This window comes from Drosophila teissieri, chromosome 2R (assembly GCF_016746235.2).
Source record: "Drosophila teissieri strain GT53w chromosome 2R, Prin_Dtei_1.1, whole genome shotgun sequence".
Classification (NCBI taxonomy): domain Eukaryota; kingdom Metazoa; phylum Arthropoda; class Insecta; order Diptera; family Drosophilidae; genus Drosophila; species Drosophila teissieri.
The window spans coordinates 14250480-14268783 of record NC_053030.1 but is presented as its reverse complement, the minus strand read 5'-3'; positions in this window follow the sequence as shown (position 1 = coordinate 14268783).

Sequence of the window (18304 nt, the reverse complement as noted above, 5' to 3'; positions counted from 1 at the left end):
ACATACATGGATACGTACATATGTCCGTATTAGGATACACGTATGCATACATGGATTCTAATAAACATTTATATATATTTTGATACAAAAGGAGCCAGAGTTTTATTTCCTAATTGCTGCATCTCAGCTTCCACGTTCCATTAGTGATATAATTTATGAAAAATTCAATTTATGGAAATTCCATAACGAATTATGGAATCAAAGTGAGCAGGAAATCGGGGGGGAAGTGGTGTGTTGGGTGGTTGGAGGTGTGTGTATGGGTTTGTATGGGCAAAAAAGTGAAATCAAAAGCATTCACATAATGAAGTAATACAAATTTGTTTTTCTTGTCGCTTTTGCCGCCTAATAAAGACATCCTTCCCCGCCCCGCCCACTTCTCCACTCTCATCCCCCACGCAGGCTATTGATTCCCGTTACTTTGGCAACCAATACGCGCCGGATGCTGCCACACACACACACACACACACACTCGCAGTCGCACATATTTGCTTGGCTTCGTTGACGCCAGCGGGGAATATTGTCTATGGCGTGTGTGTTTGTGTGCGTGCACCGCGAGAAAAAGTCAAAGTAGCTTAATTAAATGCATAATTTACTCAATTTAGTGTGTAAATTCCGAAAATTGGATTTCTGCATTGGTTTTATTTAAAATCGAGTTGAAGCATATTAAACATTTATCCTTTTAAGTTTTTAGAGAAACAATGGTACATAAACAAATATATATATGAATTCTTCTTGCAGTAGATTACTGGAAAGTGTATACTTTTAAGCGAGGATTTCAATGCCTAAGTCAGGTTTCGATACTCTTAGCTGTTCTTTCCACAAAGGACTTATGTGCCATAAATAAGACATAAGTTCACATGCGACTTTTAACCCTGAAGCAGTTGATTATGATGATTCCGGGAAATTAGAAATTAGCTATGTGTGCTCACAGCATTTTTTTGCGTGTAAGGAGCCATTGGAATGGTGGGTGGCATTATTGTTGCTGCTACGGTTATTGTTATTATTATGCAACGCAGTCATTTAATTGGTAACAAATTGTATTGTTTGGGATGGCAGTCGAGTCGAAACGACATTTCTTGCTTGTTTCGTTTGTACGCTTTTACGACTTTCCCAGGAAACGTAGATGGCAGCACCTCTGCCCCTCGCCATCCTGCTGCCCCTCATCTCCAGTGCCCCTCATCTCCACTGCCCCTCATCTCCACTGCCCCTCATCTCCACCGCTCCACATCTTTAGGAGTGTTCCTACATGGAGCTCTAATGCCGCCCCCCGAGGACACGCCTGCTCGGAAAAACAGCTTACACCTGGCTCGACTTTTCCAGCAGCGGTGGGAAAACAAAAAACTTTTGTTATACGGCGAATGTTTGGCTTTTCAACTTTGCCCGCTGCGAATCATTTGGCTGTGCTCCTCTGACTCTGACTCTGATTCTGAATATGCAAAATGTACTCGTACATATTAAACGCTCGTATGACCCGCAATTACAAAGTTAAACCGCCGAAACGGCACATGTAATGCATAAAATAATACTAAGTGCACATGTAACTAGATTAGTTGCATGTTCACTAATTATTTTTACGGCTTTGTGGCTGCTTTTTTCTCTATTACGAGCGGCAGGAATCTTTTTTGGCGTTCTTTCATAATCAAGAAGGAAACTGACGAATAAATGAGAAGTAGTTTAAGAGATGTCCTTTAATCAGGAATAGAATTCTTGGAAAAATCAAGATATCTGATCGCTTCATTTGATAAACAAATATCCAGCATGTGTTTAGCAATGCTTCACTGTAGCTACACAACTTGATGATTGCATAACTAGATTCAGTTTCGTTTGCTGGAACTCTCTCTTTTTCGAGAGCCTGGGTCCTTTATCGCCGACCAAACAGCTGCTGAGGATTGAGGTCCTTTTTCCATCCGTCACATTGCGTTGCCATAACGCTCATTATCGCCACCGCCATTTGGAGCCCAACTGTCGGCCAAATTTCTCTGTGATTGCTGAAAGCCTTTGGCCAAGTTGGCAAACAGGCCGTAATCAGTTGACCTTTTTGCTGTGCGTTTTAAGTTACCGACACCGACCAGCAACAACAAGGTCTATAATTAACTTATAGTCTTACAGGCTACCAAATAGGAGCAGCAGGGTGTATTATAATCCCCATTGAATGTTTATGCCACGTATGTGTGGAACATTGTTTTGGAAACGGCAAATCCATCAACTGCCTAAAATCCGAGTTCCAGTGGCACGTGCATTGCTGGCTGCTTGGCCTTTGTCTTTGGACAATGCCAGCAGAATAGATTTTTGAACTAAAACCATTTGCGTCTGGCATCCTGTGAAGGGATTGCCAGTGAGCTGAGCAACCCAACAACACCCAAATGTCTCTTTCCATCGCTGCTGTCTTTCGCAACCAGTTGAAATGACATCAAATGCTTTGCCTTCTCGGAAGTGAAATCCACACCTCCATTCCTGGGCAGAAATGTGCCAGCAAGTCGGTGTAAACAGCCAGGCATCCTGAGGAGCAAATTGAGATTAATCACAAAACAAACCCGGAGCAAAAAGCTCAAAAGGTGACAAATGCCGGAACAAACAGCGAATGCCGAGAAGGTAACAAATCGATGGGAAATATTTGTAATGCCTGGGCAAACCTCATGATTTGTATGTGTCCACATGTCCAGTTGTATCCACACCCTGTGTGTGTGTATGGGTGTGTGTGTGTGGCTGCCAAACAGATTTAAGTTCCCTGCAATTGAACAACGGGAGGTGGAACTATGGACATCGCCTGGGAGGCGTGGACTGGACACAAATCAATTATGTTGCCACGGGACAAAGGCGAGAGCGTCGAAAAAATAATGCCAATACAAAAGTGGTGGAGTAGGTGGACAGCAGGAGGAGGAGGAGGAGGAGATGGAGGAGGTGGAGGAGCTATCCGAGCACGAAAAGGAACAATGGCCAGCATTGGCAACCTGCTGCGCTAATGCCGGTCTCAGACAAACAAACCCCCCGCCGAGTCCCCCACATCGAGTGCCTGAAAAACATGCACTGTGAGAAATAAAGCCTCGTCCAGTAGTTGGATTGTTTTACAAGGTTACGACATGAACGGAAAATGAAACTTCCATATTTCCATTGGATAATTATGTTTTTTGGCTTTGAAATTCTTTCGATTTAATGGGATTTTATAACAAGCAAATTGAAATGTGGACTATTTTTTATACTGCAAAAGTTTAAGGACACTCTAGACTTTTTCGGCAGTGTACAGTCTGTGGCACACGTATGGTGACACGCAGGAGGCGATCTCAAAGGAGCCGAGCAGCCAATTGAAAGAGCTGCGAGGGTCGGAGTCGTTTGCCTTATACTCCGGACCCTGGACTACGGACTATGGACGATGGACTCCGGACTGGGGACTCTGGACGGAGGACACTCTATTGGGGGCTTTAGGTAAATTGCTTTTATTGCACACAGTTCGTGTCGGCGTTCGAATTGCACTTAATTTCAATCAGGCGCCCGCTGCTAAGCCACTTCGGCTAATTGTTTGGCTTTTTGGCCCTCGGAATAGAGCCCCTCTCTGTGTGTGGTGTTTTTTTTGGGTAATCATGCCAATCTGGATGCGGGAATCTCCGGTACTTCAATCTTGAGACGAGAGTGTGGAAGCGCGAGCTAATTTGCAAATGCTGTGCAAGCTGCTAGGTAACACAGCGTCCTCGAGATGAAGGACTCCGCCATCTACAGCCATCTATAGCCTGCTCAGCGCGACTTAAGCTGGCTTAAAAATCAACTAGAGCTGTGGGGGGAGGTCGAAGGTCGTGGGGCTGTGGGGCCATGGAGCTGTGGAGCTGTGGGTAATAAGGAGCAGGGCTTGCGTGCCATCCTGCAATGCTCCGAAATTAATTGTAGTGGCTGCTGCGCACTTTATAATTTCACTCGGCGCTAGTGTATATCATTAGCCCTCGGTACACTCCCACTAAGCCGTGGCTCCTCGCCGACTCGAAAGTCAATCTTCTGCGGCTAATGGAAGTTGCTTGTTGTGGGAGTTCTTAGCTCCTGCCACTCATCTTGCCCCAACTGCCGCATAGTTGCATACTTTGAGGCGCGTGGCCTGGCAACGCATCAATAACGCGTATCCGCCCCGTATTCAGATTACGCTCCTCTGAAATCCAAAACGCGACGCACAGAGTGCCGCGCCATCACTCCAGCACTTTGTGCCTCCAGAGCTTCAAAGGCGGCGACAAACAGAGGCAAACCAAGAGGCAAACCAAGAGTCAGACCCGATTCCCATATGGCTGGCGACTGTGACCTCATTTTCAAATCGAAAACCCAGCCAGCGCAAAGCCCCAAAGGATGCTCGATCAACTTGGATTTAATAAAGTTACAAAACCCCGAGAGCAGCGCACAGCATATGGAGCTAGGGGGTTTCGGGTATGGCTCGGCCCAGACGACTGGCTTGGCCCAAGAGGTTTCCGGTCAGGAGTGGAGCTGCCTCGGTTTCAGGTTGAAGCCAAGCCGCCATTGAAGCGGCAACAATAAGTAAATTAAAACTAGAGCTAGAGCTGCATGCCGCACGCGCTTTGAATACGTTTAAGGCGACTAAATTAGAATGAAGCATGGCGGAATGATTTTTACACTTGCCACCCCTTGCGCAGAGGGTTGGGCTGAGGCCAAGGAGGTGGATGGGGAGGTGGAGGGGGAGGTGTTCCTGGGGTCCTGGGGTCACAGGCACATCCACTTGGCGTTCACGCATCCGCACGCACAGCTGGCGGGGCAGCAGACTGGCGCCAAAAACTGTGGCTGACTTCACAGATTTCGCGCGACGATGACGGGCAAGCCGATGCTGTGACTTCAGTTTTACACTCGCAAAAAAGGGGTAGGTATATGCTAGCTATATTGGAGTTAAAAGTTGAAAAGAACTTTACATAAATAACTAGAACTCTGCTTTGATGTACATGTACAGTGTTAAATTATTATATTTGCTGCACACTCAAATCAACTATGTACTACAATATAATATACGGAGATGCTTCCCCGAGTGAAGTGATGAGGCATGAGGCAGCAGGAACTGGAGGCTGGGATGCGGCACAGGCACTGGAACCCGGCTGGCTGGACGTTCCTGCTCGTTAATGCCGCCAGAGCGTCGCAGGCACAGTGTGGGTGCTCCAACTATAGCTCCAGCCCAGCTGCGGCCCAGTTCCTGTTCATCTCCATGGCCATGTCGGGATGTGACCCACTGTGTGTGTGTGGGGGTGTGTGGATGACATGTTTCTGTGCTCCGCTGACATGCCGCAGTCAACGTTGGCGCCAGCTCATCAACTAGCCCAGTCCCTCCACGGTTATCCTGGCAACGCGCTGATCCTTGGGGAGTGTAGGTCCTGGCAGGGGAGGGGGTCCTGCCAAGTGTCATTTTGGGGGTTGCTGCTGGGTGTTTTGTTTTTACTTGTCGCTGCATTATAAAAAATAGAGAAAAGCCAACAGCAACATGCTCCATATGGAGGCTTTGGTGCGACACAGCGCCATGCCACGACCCTTGTCAGCTGGAGGCGGAGTAGGTGGAGGTGGAGGTGGAGATGGAGAAGTCCTGGCGGGGATGGTGACTGGGACAGACGCTTGTGCCACCACCCGCTGGTGAACGCTGCTCGTTTTCATAATCGGGCGGTAATTGTACACCAATTTGACTTATGAATATAAATTAACTGCGAAACGTGCGACAGAGTCATGTGCCACTGTCCTTATCCATCTCTTTCTGTCTCCGTGGGTTCCTGGCGTTGCATGAATGAATGAATGGACATACGTACGATTATATATATATATATGTACATATAGTGGGAACGGAGCTGTGTAGATCATTATACAATATTGTGGACAATTGAGATTATTGCTCTTTGACAGCGGGAAGTATTCAAAGGCCAAATCCCTTGCATGTCGGAATGGAAGCGACGAGGAGATAATAATTCTTTTGAATTCGAGGGATTAGGGAAACACTTTCGTATAGGTACTGCAAGAAGTGAGCTATCAAATAAGCCGAGCAAAATGTGAACAATTCGCTAATAGATTTATTTAAGCTTTAGTGCCACCTTTTTAGTACCCCTTTGCAATTACAGTGATTTGAATAATGATTAGGTATCTTACTTATTCTGTTTGCAGTCAATCATCATCAGACGCAAGAGTCCATTTACCATCACGATTAGCAACTTCATTTTGGCATGACACATGCCTGGCACTAGTCCACCAGATTGGCACATCTTCCGCGCTAACTGCATTACGTATACGCCATGAGTGAACTAAGAAGAGAAAAGAACCACCCGAAAGTAATTACACTCAGCCAGTTGTCCAATCGAACGACGAGTATCTGGGCGGGATAACACATGTAATTGCCACAAATTGTCGCAGTGTCCATTTCTGGACACGTCGGCCAAGGCAGCCCAGCCAGGCAGCTCCTCCAGTACATCTATGTAGCTTCATCCGGCTTGGCCAAAAAGAAAATGCCGTGGAAATGGAAAAGTACGGACACACCGAGAGAGATTTGCATTCGTAACTCGATTTGCGGTGTGAGCTCTCATCGCCACTCTCAGTCGGTTGCCCAGGATCCTGTGGCATGCAAAATGACAGCATCAGATGGGGCAGAATGGAATGGCAGGCAAGGGGCAAGCAGGTTGAAGGATGAGCAGGAGTAAGGAGTAGAAGCAGGAGGCTGGCCAGGACATAGATATATGTGCCTGGCAAAGAAGGAAGCGCCAGCGAGTGTGTGTGCCGACGCCTCGTATAAATCAAGAAAGCCAATTTATATTTGGTATATGGCCCATTAAATGAAATCTTATGAAGTTCGGATGACAATTACATGAATAATTACATGAAAGGGTAGACGCGAGCGTGTCTGCTTAGATTTTCCACCACCCCACACACACACACACACGAGGACTTGGAGGACGTGGGTGGAAGTGGCATCCGACCAGGCGGCCACCATGTGACCATGGAACCAAGTGGCAGTCTGAGCCCGAGTCTGGCTTTCTGTATTATTTATGTCGCGCACACGCATACCGCAGAAACCGAGCAAGGATATACAATTGCACTTAAAGCCTGCTCCATATGTGGCGGCACACCATTCGCCTTTTGCTCTGCTCCCGGACACTAGCTGTAACTCAATCCGGTTGGGTGTGTGCTAGGCGGATTCTGCTGGCTTGTCAGCGTTGCGTATACGCCCCGTTGCCAGCCTCTGGTTTGGCTTCATGCTCAGCATGCTGTACCCTGTACCCTGCACCCTGCCCTGCCCTGCCCCGCATTCCTGCATGGAACCCTAGTGTCCTTCTATTCCAGCAGCACTTGAAATGCGTTTCATTTACAATTTCCTTCCTCGTCTCTTATGCGACCGACGTGCGGCACACAATGCCACACAAAGTGCAGCTCCAGCTCCAGGAAGCGGGTACCCTGTTCACTTTGGCTTTCATGTCATTGTTATATGCTTATTGTGCCCATTGATGCCATTTCCCCCTGCCTCCCTCCTCCCACTTGGCCATATTCGTGCCATTTTTTTGTTCAACGGCGGCTTCCCGTTTGCCGTTAAAACCATTTGGCTGCAATCGCAATCGAATCACGGCGGCTGTAAAAAGATGCAAATGGCAACAAACCAAAAGCAATGCACCCACCTAGACAGGAGTCACAACGGCATGCCCCTGCCCCTGCCCTGCCCCATCTGCATATCAAATCGATAGGGACACGCCAGCTGCGACACTGCACAAAAAGTTGCGTGAATACCCAGAACTCAGTATAATAATCCAGTATGCAGATTGTTGATTAAGTAGGGGGTTTTCCCATACAACAAACAAAAGCCTTTAATTATGCTCCCTTTAAAGGAGAACCATATACGCTTTAAAGGATGCGCGTGCTTGAATCTCGGTGTATGCATATTAGAGCGACGGAGGGGAGAACGCCAAAGAGGAGCAGCTGTTGCCAGATGGGCGTGTAAATGTGTTTAATGCCAGACAGAGGCTGCCAGGGGAGTTCCCTTTTGGCCTCCTGCCCCTGCCCCCAGCCCACCGAATCGCGTCATAAACAAAGTGGCGGCAACGGCGACGGCGACGGCGACTGGGACGGATGGGTGGTGGACCAGTGGGTGGCGAATGGCATCGGCATCGGCATCGCACAAAAGTAGGCCAAACACTCACAGACAGAGCCACACACACACATATGCAGCAGCACACACGTACACTCACCCAAACCCAGGAACAATCGTGGATTTCTCGACTGGATCGAGTCCTGAGTCCTGTTGCTTGTTGTTGCCTGTTGATGCCCGCTTTGTCCGCCGCCTCAACAAGTTTATTTAATTTTTCCTGCGGCTCCGGACAAGGATTTGATTTATGATTGTGTTGAAGATTACCGAAAAGTCCTGCCTGTATCGTCGTGAGTCCTTGGAGAAAAGAAAGCCGTAAGCTGAAAGACTTTCTCTGTTGAGGAAGCTCTTCTTTCATCGCAAAATGTGTTCTAAGTGAGGCAAAGCCACTGGAAAAATCAACATATATCGTATGAAAATCCTTTATAGATAACATACATATATAGTATATCTATAAATAATTTTAAAACACATATCTAGGTTTTTTCGTCTCGGCATGCCATGTTTAATTCATATTTATGGCTCATAAAACTCTATCTTTCTTTTAGTGTTGCGACTCTTAAGTATCGTCAAGGAAATTCGCTTCGAGGAAAAGCGCGTGAAAATGGAAAGCAGGAGTGAACGGTAAACGGATAACGAAAGATGGAATTTCAATGTGCAGAAGTGTGAGAAGAAAATTGGATAACCAGCTATACAACGAGCTAATGCGGGAATGAAAAATAGTTTTACTTGCCGGAAATACAGGCAAGTAGCATAGAAGTATAATTACTTTTTTAAAAAGCAATCTATTTGGCACAGTAAAGATCGCTTAAGGTTAATCGATCGTGGGTAATTATCCTTTCAGAACTTTTACCCACCACTTGCCACTCCATTGCCACAGCCGGCTAATTGCTTTTGCCGCAACTTCTTTTGCCACTCCATTGCGAAGATCCTGCAGCTAGCAAACACTCCACCTCCCCCTCCACCACCGCCTCCACCTGCACGCTTCGCATCTCCAGTTGCAGCCACAAGTTGCGGCAAATTAAAGTCGCTTAGCAAACTTCGATGGCTTTGGCAGCAACAAGTTTTCGCAAGGACTCCACTGCGAAAAAACTAAACTCATTGCCGGATACATCCATCCATCCAGATGGCGTGGGTGTGGGTCCGGATGGGATGGCTTCTATGTGTCGCTTCGTTCGCAAAGTTATGCAGACTCGCCTCCAAAGCAGGCACAAACAATTGACTTTTGAGCATCGACTGAGTCGCTCTGTCTGTCTCCAGTTCCTCCATCTCCTCCAGCTCCTCGAGTTCCTGCTCCGGCTGCTCCTTCTCTTTCTACTCGTTTTTTCCCGGCATCCTTGAGGTCCTCGTAGTTGGGCTGCCTTTGGCACGGCCCGGCTAAGTAAAAGGCAGAGAGCCAACATATGAGACATACTTGTTACTACAGCTCAAAGACTCGCAACCACCGTGCCACCTTGCCACCTTGCCACCTCTTACCTTGCACCACATACGTGTGGCATATGGAGTGGGGGTGGGCCGACCGCACTTTAAATGCCAGCTCCGCCCCTCTTGTCTTGTTTTTTCTGGTTTTTGTTTTTACAGCTTCTTTAATATATGTTAAGCAAAGCGAAGAAAAAATCTAAAGTAAAACCTCTAGACGTTGGAAAACGAAGTGAGGGATACACTTACATCAAAGTAGATCAAAGATCACATAAAAAAGATACCAGGCATCTTTATATTGAAAAAGTAATTAAGGATTATATATATAGAAGTCTAAAACATGCTTATATATCTTACTTGCTACAAGCCAGTTTCCTAAAGTAATGGTCATTCCCATTGATTGATCGTATAACTTGTATAACTTATTTGATAAATAAGGAAAGTATGGATCGTACTCTTCAAAACTCAAAGTACAACCCCTAATAGATGATGAATGTACCTCCATCTAGGGTATAATTAAGCATAATAATAAGTAGACGAGCGGCGACCAAAGCTCCAAGCAGCTCCAACACACCCGCAGGCACAGCCAAGCCAAAGCCAAGGCAGCAGATCCTACTCCAACTCCAGATTCAGCTCCAGATTCAGTTCCAGCACCAGCACCAGCTTCAGCTTCAGTTTCCAGCAGTTCGGTTTTTTGCCAGAGCTGCAGAAGTTCGAGGAAAGCTGGGAAAAAAGCGTCGCTGGCTGCCCTGTATTTCGTATTATTATTACTCACAATCGCACTGCCTCATCTTGCCTCTCTCTCTCCGGCGGCCAGTGCGCTCTCGCTCGCACTTGGTAGCCGACTGTTGCTTTTTCCTGCTGCTTGTTGCTTCACTTGTTGGCTAAAATCGCGCATGCGCCCTGTGGGCGGCGGCAATAACAGTCGCTTAAATGGAATCCACACACCCAGCCCACCACCCCCACGTGTATCCAATCCAGACACACACACACACACACCCGTGTGTGTTACAGGTGGGTGGCATTGGCGCCTGCAACAAATGCATGCGGCTGGTTGCGATTTTTTGTGCCTCACAGGAGGTCAAGTGCTGCCCGCCCTCGATTTTCCATCAACTGGTTGCCGTTGTGGATTCCATTTTCCGGCAGCAGCTGCGACTGCGACTGAGGCAGCGACTGCGACCGAGGCAGTGGCAGCGACTGCGGCAATGGCAGCGACTGCGACTGCGGCAGCAGCCTCAACAGGCTGAAACGCTTTTCATCCCTTTTGGTGTACCGTCACCGCGCCCAAGTTGCCATAGATACCAAATGTGGGGGGGGCCACCCACTGACATCCACTGCCATCCACTGCTATCCACTGCCATCCACTACCATCCACTGCGCTGCTCCACTGGCACCCACAACCACCCCACATTTGTACCGCCTGGCTTCGCCGGAAGGTGACGTCGACGGCGGCTGCGGCAGCGGCGGACCGGCGTTACCTAGACTTGCTGCCCGATAAATTATCAAACTTCATAACAGTCACAGTCTGACTGCCAACGGTTCTGGTTCCGCTCCTCCAAGCCAACTAAGCTATCAACTAAGTAAAGCCAGTGTTTGTCCTCAAAAGTATGCCTCAAATCGAAGTCTATCAGCGGTAGTTATAATGTATCCAGCCAAAAACCAAGTTCGAGTGCCTCTTCGCAGCGAGGCGATGATTAGTCGCAGCTGACAACGTGGCGTATACGCAACGCCAGTGCCATATGGAGTCGCTGTTTGGCAGCCAAGGCGCACATATCGCTAGCAGGAGAGAAGCCGGTTGGACGGAAATGGGGGCCACCATATGGTCGGGTAAGTAGATAGTACTCACGTTATTGCCACCGCTTTTATCGTATTAAATAATAAATGCCAGCCCGCTTATCGCACCTCCGAAGGAAGCGGAAGTGGGCTGCCCCAAAAACAAAAAACACTAGCAGGGGGTGCAATTGGTTGAGGCACACAGAAAACAAAAATGCCAGCATATGGCAGCTGAATTTATGAGTGCAGGGATGGAAAGGAGTCAGAGTCAGAGTCAGAGTCAGAGTAAGCTGGCACCCAAAAATGCCAAACAAATCAAGCTGCAAATTGAATTGCACCGAAACCTGGGCCACAAGCAATTTGACATGTCCTGCTCCTTCCGTCTCCCACATGTCCGTGCAACAGTGCCAGTGTGTGGGTGTGCAGGTGTGTGTGTGTGTGTGTGTGATTGATCGCAGTGATATATCGCCGACTGGCGGCAGTGCTAACACCTAGACGTCAACTTTAATTAATGTCCTCCGGAGGAGTGCGGATAGTGCCAGGATTGGTCTTTGTCCGCCTGACATGGGTTGCGGTCGAATTTAATTTCGTTTAAATTAAAAAGACCATCAGGCGAGTAGAGGAGAGGGTTGTGTGCCTTCGGTGTTGGTTTAGTGACAGATAAGCCATAAACAAGGAATTGAAACCCAACACCTGTTGATAACCCATACGACCGCCAGCCAGCCAACCAGCCAACCAACCAGCCAGTCAGCCTCGTCGGCCTCATTAATTGCGCTAAACAAACAGGAAAACGAAGGCAAAGAATGTTGTGCTGCAGGAGGACGAAGGTGGACGAAGGTGGAGCAACTGAGGCAACTGAAGCCCAGCGAAGGCCAGTTACTGGGTGCAGCAGTGGCTCCTCTGCCATTCGCCCTGGGCTGGCTTGGAAAATTTATGGCCAGCTCATATGCAGCCGGATGGCAAGGACGCCAAGGAGCCAAGGAGGCAAGGAGTCAGACACTCTGCAAGGACCAACGGCAGAAGTGCAGCAGATATTGACTTTTTATGCTGACTGCAGGGCAATAAAAAGAGGGAAATTATTTACCTCTCGGCTTATGCCACAGACAGCAAACACATGCCAGTGTGAGTGCGTGTATGTGAGGGTGTGTGGGTGGGTGTGTGAGGTTGTGTGAGGATGTGTGTGTGGGTGGGGCCAGGATTGGAAGTCATTCAGCCGCAGAGTCGAATCTAATCCCAAAATACAGCTTAGCCTTAATGGTCTCAAATTTAAATATTGAAGTTGGCGGGCAGCGATAAAAGGGAGCAAGTCAGACGTCTAGAAGGCGCTCATAATTCGTAATTGAACTGATGGTAAGTGATAGAAATCGTTACTACGTGCTCTGGATGCCACGTAAATCCCTTACGGAAGTCTTCGCGATGGAGTACAATAAAATTCCATTAAATGCCAGTCTTGCCGTGCAGTAATCCGCCTCCAATTAACCGCCCCATCTATTCACAACTTTCCTCCTTTTCCCTCCCCAACAGCTGAACATTTATTTCCATACAGCGGCGACTTTCGGCACTGCGGACAACGCTGCGTATGCTTAATCTGCGCTTATGCCCCGCCAGGCGTTGTAAGTGAGCTGCTGCGGGTAAGTATCCCACCAAGATTATGGCTTATAAATACATACGCGTATATGGCCATATCATAGCAATATCTATAAAGCCATCGATAGTTACTTCTTTCGTTCTTTTTTCAACTTTTCCCGATGACATGTGAAAACATCAAAATTGTTTTTAAAAAGGCAAAAGTAAAGCTTTCAGCCAGTCAGAAACATTAAATGCCTTTAAGTGCCAATTAATGTTTGACTTACAAGCGAACGAAGGCGGCGGCGGGACGATATGCTTGGCTGACCGAAACATGGGCACAGCATTTGCCACTGGGGGTTGCTCCTCATCCCCATCCTCATTCCCATCTTCGTCCTTGGATTCAGCACGATGGGTAATGTCCCAGCTGCCGGACTTATGACAAAAGTATGTAGTATATCGCCTGCGGCTCCATATTGTTGGCACATACTTATCGTAACTTTGGGAGCGCGCAGTAAGACTTTTTAAACATCAATTATATATACGTATCGGAGCGTATTAATGCGCCACCCCACGCTCCTGATATATATACAGTATATGTATATATATGTGGATTCTGGGCACAACTGGCTGGCATGGACACACCTGATAAGCAGCCATCATCCCCGGCATTTGCTGGGCAATCTCATTTATGACTGGAACTAATTAAACAAAGCCACCTCAGTCCTTTCATATGCGGATTTTCGTATTTTCGTCCTCTCCTTTCATTTTGGGCACTTCGTTAGCCAAGGAGCTCAATTTGCTTACACTTGTTTCGCTTTCGGTCTCGGTCTTGGTTTCAGTTTCAGTTTCAGTGCCAGTTTGAGTTCCATTCCCACTGACATCTGCACTCGTAATTAAAAAAGAGTCGAGCTGGAATGGAGGAAGAACAAACTCTTGATTAAGTGGGTGCAAAGTGTCAACAAATTATTCATTTACTCTGTAGTTGCTGCACCCCGAAAAAAAAACAAAAAAAAGACAAAGTATAAACAAAAGAGTGGGCGAGTCTGGTGGCAAAACTGAATGGAGTTTTAATTAACAACACCGCCGACGAAAGCAGACAAAGCTTTAAACTTAATCCCCTTTACTGTCTGCCGCGCTGTGATTTCAATTTGCCATTAAAAAATGCACACAAATGTCGAATCCTCGTGGCCTTTTATGCGGCTATAACGCCCACCCACTCCACTCCACTCCAATCCATCCTATCGGCCAACTTGAGTGGCATTCCTTCTCTATGGGGCAATCAAAGTGGCCATCTATCCCATGGACACGGGTAAATATTTTCGGAAATGATCAGAATTTCAACCCCGACATGCGTGTATAGTATACTATATAAGCTTTTTTTTCAGACCCCAAAACCCGTATGCGTATCCCTCAATCCCAACCAAACAAAATCAAAGTTCCTTTCTTTCACTTTTCCCACACTTTGTTTACATTTGCAACATATTTTCTCCATTTTTCTTTCTTATTTTATTTTATTTTTATTTTTTTTTGCCCATTGGTGTTTTTGCTATTGGCGCTGTTATTGTTGGGCCAGCAATTTTGTTTGCATACATAAATTTGGAATGAAATCATGTGTCACATTAGCAGCGGCATCTATGCGCCGCCTTTTCCATCAGGACCTCCATTATGCCGCACATATCGATGCCACACTGTTGACACACCGCCATCCAGTTTGATTATCATTTGTGTGGTGTGCTCTTGTGGCCATCTAATGTCATTTCCATCGGGGAATTTGATTACAAATCGAAATTAATAATGCTGCAAATGCATTTCCCATGTACTTCTTTTCTGACTATACGTATATATTTTTTCTCCTATTTTTGTGGTTGCTGTAGGACATTGCTTAATTGAGTTCAGCAAATGATTTTTCAATTAACACTGACGGCGGAGCAAAAGAAATGGAAGCGGAATGAAAATATTTGTATTTACACAACTCAGGAGGTGCCCCTGAGCCCCCCCCTTCTGTGTGGGCAAGAAGAAGGCGGCTTTTCCTCCTCGGGGTCCGGCATTCTGGATCCAAGGACCAGGACCAAGGACCAGGGAGCAGGTCCACTTGCAGTCCTCCCACGGAGGAGGTACGGAAATGGAACGGAAACGGATGCGCCGCTGTCAATGTTGGCACAAATTGTTTGTCACGCAGTGCAAATACTTCGTGCTGTTGCTCTGGTATGCGGTATTATGCGCGATTTATTTCTCTGTCTGTGTGGCAGCAACAACAGCAGCAGCAACAACAGCCGCAGCAACACAACAAGGAGCAACAAGGAGAAGACAGCGGCGGCAGCAACATCTGTGAACAACAGTGCCCCGCAGCAATGCCAGCACACAGCAAATTTGATATTTGTTGATTTTTCCGTTTTCCTACGCATTTGACCCAACCAACCAACCAACCGACAAATCAACCAACACAGCCCACGATTTCCCCCCAGCAGCACAATTAAAGCCAGAAAAATGTGTAATATTAGACTTAAATGGTGAGTAATGTTATAAGCTTCGAGGGAAATCTGTCAGCTTATTAACTCAACTTTACCTGGCTTCGGAAACGAAAACGAAAACGAAAAACCAAAAAACGAAAAGCACACCTCTCCGCACAACTTTTAATGCATTTTTATGAAGTTTTAGTTGAACGCCTGCCATGGCAGGGGACTTAATTTTATTTACATTTCGCATTTTGCGCTCTAAAGTTTGCCAAAGTAGTTGATTGGCTTTGCCTGCCACCAAATTGCAAAATAATTGCCACGGCAAAGAGGCAAGCGGAGACAGCTGAGGCAGCAGCGGAGGTGGCAAGAACGATTGCGAAACAAGCTAATTTCATTGAAAGTGATGCTCGTTTGTGGCCTGCCACATGGGTGGTCCATTACAAACACCTACCCCTCAATACAGCCCGCAACCACCTGCAACATGCAACAAGCGGGGCAACAAAAGCAACAAAACACGCTTGTGATGACGGCAAGTTTGTGTAATGTAATTAATTAATTACGGCGAAACAACGTAGTTACACGTACAGTTATGGCAGGATGGAAAGTGCCTGGTCGGGGTCACCACCACGGTCACCACCATCAGCACCACCACCAGAGAACCTCAACAGAGCAGCTATATTACTTCGGTTTTATTAGCCAACGAGGCAGGCAGGCGGCAGCAAGACAGGACAACCCTTTCCCCCGCCGACATTCCAACACGCGTAGTTTGGTGTCTGCCCGGTGACTTAATTACAAATTATAGTGCAATTAATTCTGCGCCCTGGCATTATTAGGCGCATCGGGCATCCGCCGCTGCGTAACACAAAACCAAAGGAGCAGCGAAGGGAATGCCCGCCCACGTTCTCGAAAGCCCTGAGAATACCTTTGGTAAGTAGATGAATATTAAGTGGAATCTGGTGCGAAGTGACCGTCTCCGATTACGGCCAGTGAAAGTGGCAGCTCCCAGTTAGCTCCCAGTCATCCTCCAGTTAACCCAATCTCCAATAGCCACGTGTATGCTCGTAGCTATAACCTGACTTCCAATGTTATTGCTTGAGAATACACGTAGTTCACCGAGATTTGTTCAGCAATTAAAGGACCCACCGACGGCGATAAAACCGAGGAAACAGGTTAAAATTGGTAGCGACCAACAGTTTTTAAAACTTAAGTCTGGTTATTTACTATGTGTAATTAATAGCGCAAAGAAACTGCAAGCCCTAATTAAAGCGATTTTCTTTTCAACTCGTACAGCGAAATATTATATTTCAATTAAAGCCATTTGGTTATTTATTTGGTAAATACCATTCAAGTTTATTTGCTCTTCGCTCGAAGTTGCTCAACAACAAATGTATTGCAAAGGCACGTAACAAATATAATACATTTTTTAATTATTCGTTGCGTATTTTTCGTTTGCCCTTTAAGCCGTTTAATGCCAATTAAGGTTGCAGGTCAATCGAAATTGAAGGAAGTGAATTGAATGCTATTCGGAGAATTACGACACAAAAAACCCACTTAAGTAAGTATTTATTTTCGATATGAAAGAATTTCCCTCAAAAGGGCTCAAACAACTGAAGGTAAGTACGAGGACATGTGCAAAGGTTGATTACTTTGAACTGTCAGTTGTAGTTTGAAGCATTTTAATTACGATTCTCAAGTATTACACATGCCGCAGGCGGAAGTTAATTGATGTGGCAAATTAGTGTATATATGGTTAGTGATTGCCAGGAGCCTAGGTTTCCGGTCAGAGGCTTGAGGAAATATTTGACGAGCATATATAAATACCCAATTAAAATGTTGTGCCAGCAATCACAGCTGAAAAGTAGGCAACACTTTGTTTGACTTCTGATTAACAACATCCTTGGGGCTTTTCGGCAGCATAAAAGGGGTTGGAGAGCATAAGGATAACGCCGCGGGGGTGGCTCTCACTACCCTGACTCTGGATGGGAATTGACAAGCCTTTTGAAACATGAAACACAGCGCGGAGTAGGAAGATATGTACTCATATATAGGTATATACTTAGCTATGGGTATGTATGTGTGATTTGCATTAATGAGATGCAAATGATTTGTTTTTTTTTTTATACTTCTTTTTCGCTGTCAGTTGCCAGCTTCTTTGTGGGGCCGCCTTTATTGAAAAGTTGCCGTGTGCCCCGCCCCCTTTGGCCGGATGGAATGAGCAAATAATAAGAAAATATTGATAAAGATGTTAATCAAAGGAAGCTCACGTTGCTCATATAGGCAGTCGAGTACTTGCGACATAATAAATATGTATGCCTTCCCCCCATGTCCCTCATATCCCCCATCTCCGCCAGCGACGACCATCGGCATCTCCTGATGCCATCGCCATCCATATCCCCTTATCCATCCAGCCAGCCCCCATGAAAGAAGTGCTCCATGGCTGTCATGGCTGTCTGGCCCGGAACGCCGCCACTCCGTCATCGTCGTACTCGTCGTCCTCGTGATGTCCCTGCTCCTGTCTGAAGTCGGCTGGTGGAAGTCGGCACATGCGACGCAACACGACAACACGACCCGCTGTTTATTATTGTAAGTCACTTGGCTCGGCTCACATCAGCGAGTTGGAAGATATGCGCAGTGACAGCACAAGTTGCCACCACCAGGAGCAACTGAAGCAACTTCTCCGTTCTCCAAGAGCAGCAGCCGAAGGTGGAAGCTGTTCAGACAATTTGCATTGTTTTATTACCATCAACTTTTGGCGCTGCTCAAAGTAACACAGCCATGTCCTTCGGAGATGATGACACGGGACATTTTGACGCTAATTTGGACAAGGATTTGCATCCGCAGATCAGCCTTCACGGCACTCATTTAAATGTATTATAATGTAATCAGCACGTGCCTTTTAATTGCCAAATTTATATGAATACAGATAATCATAACTTATATAGAGATGTTCTATCCATTCATCCCCGCTTTACGCGCCATGAAATGTTGTTATGAAAAAATATAT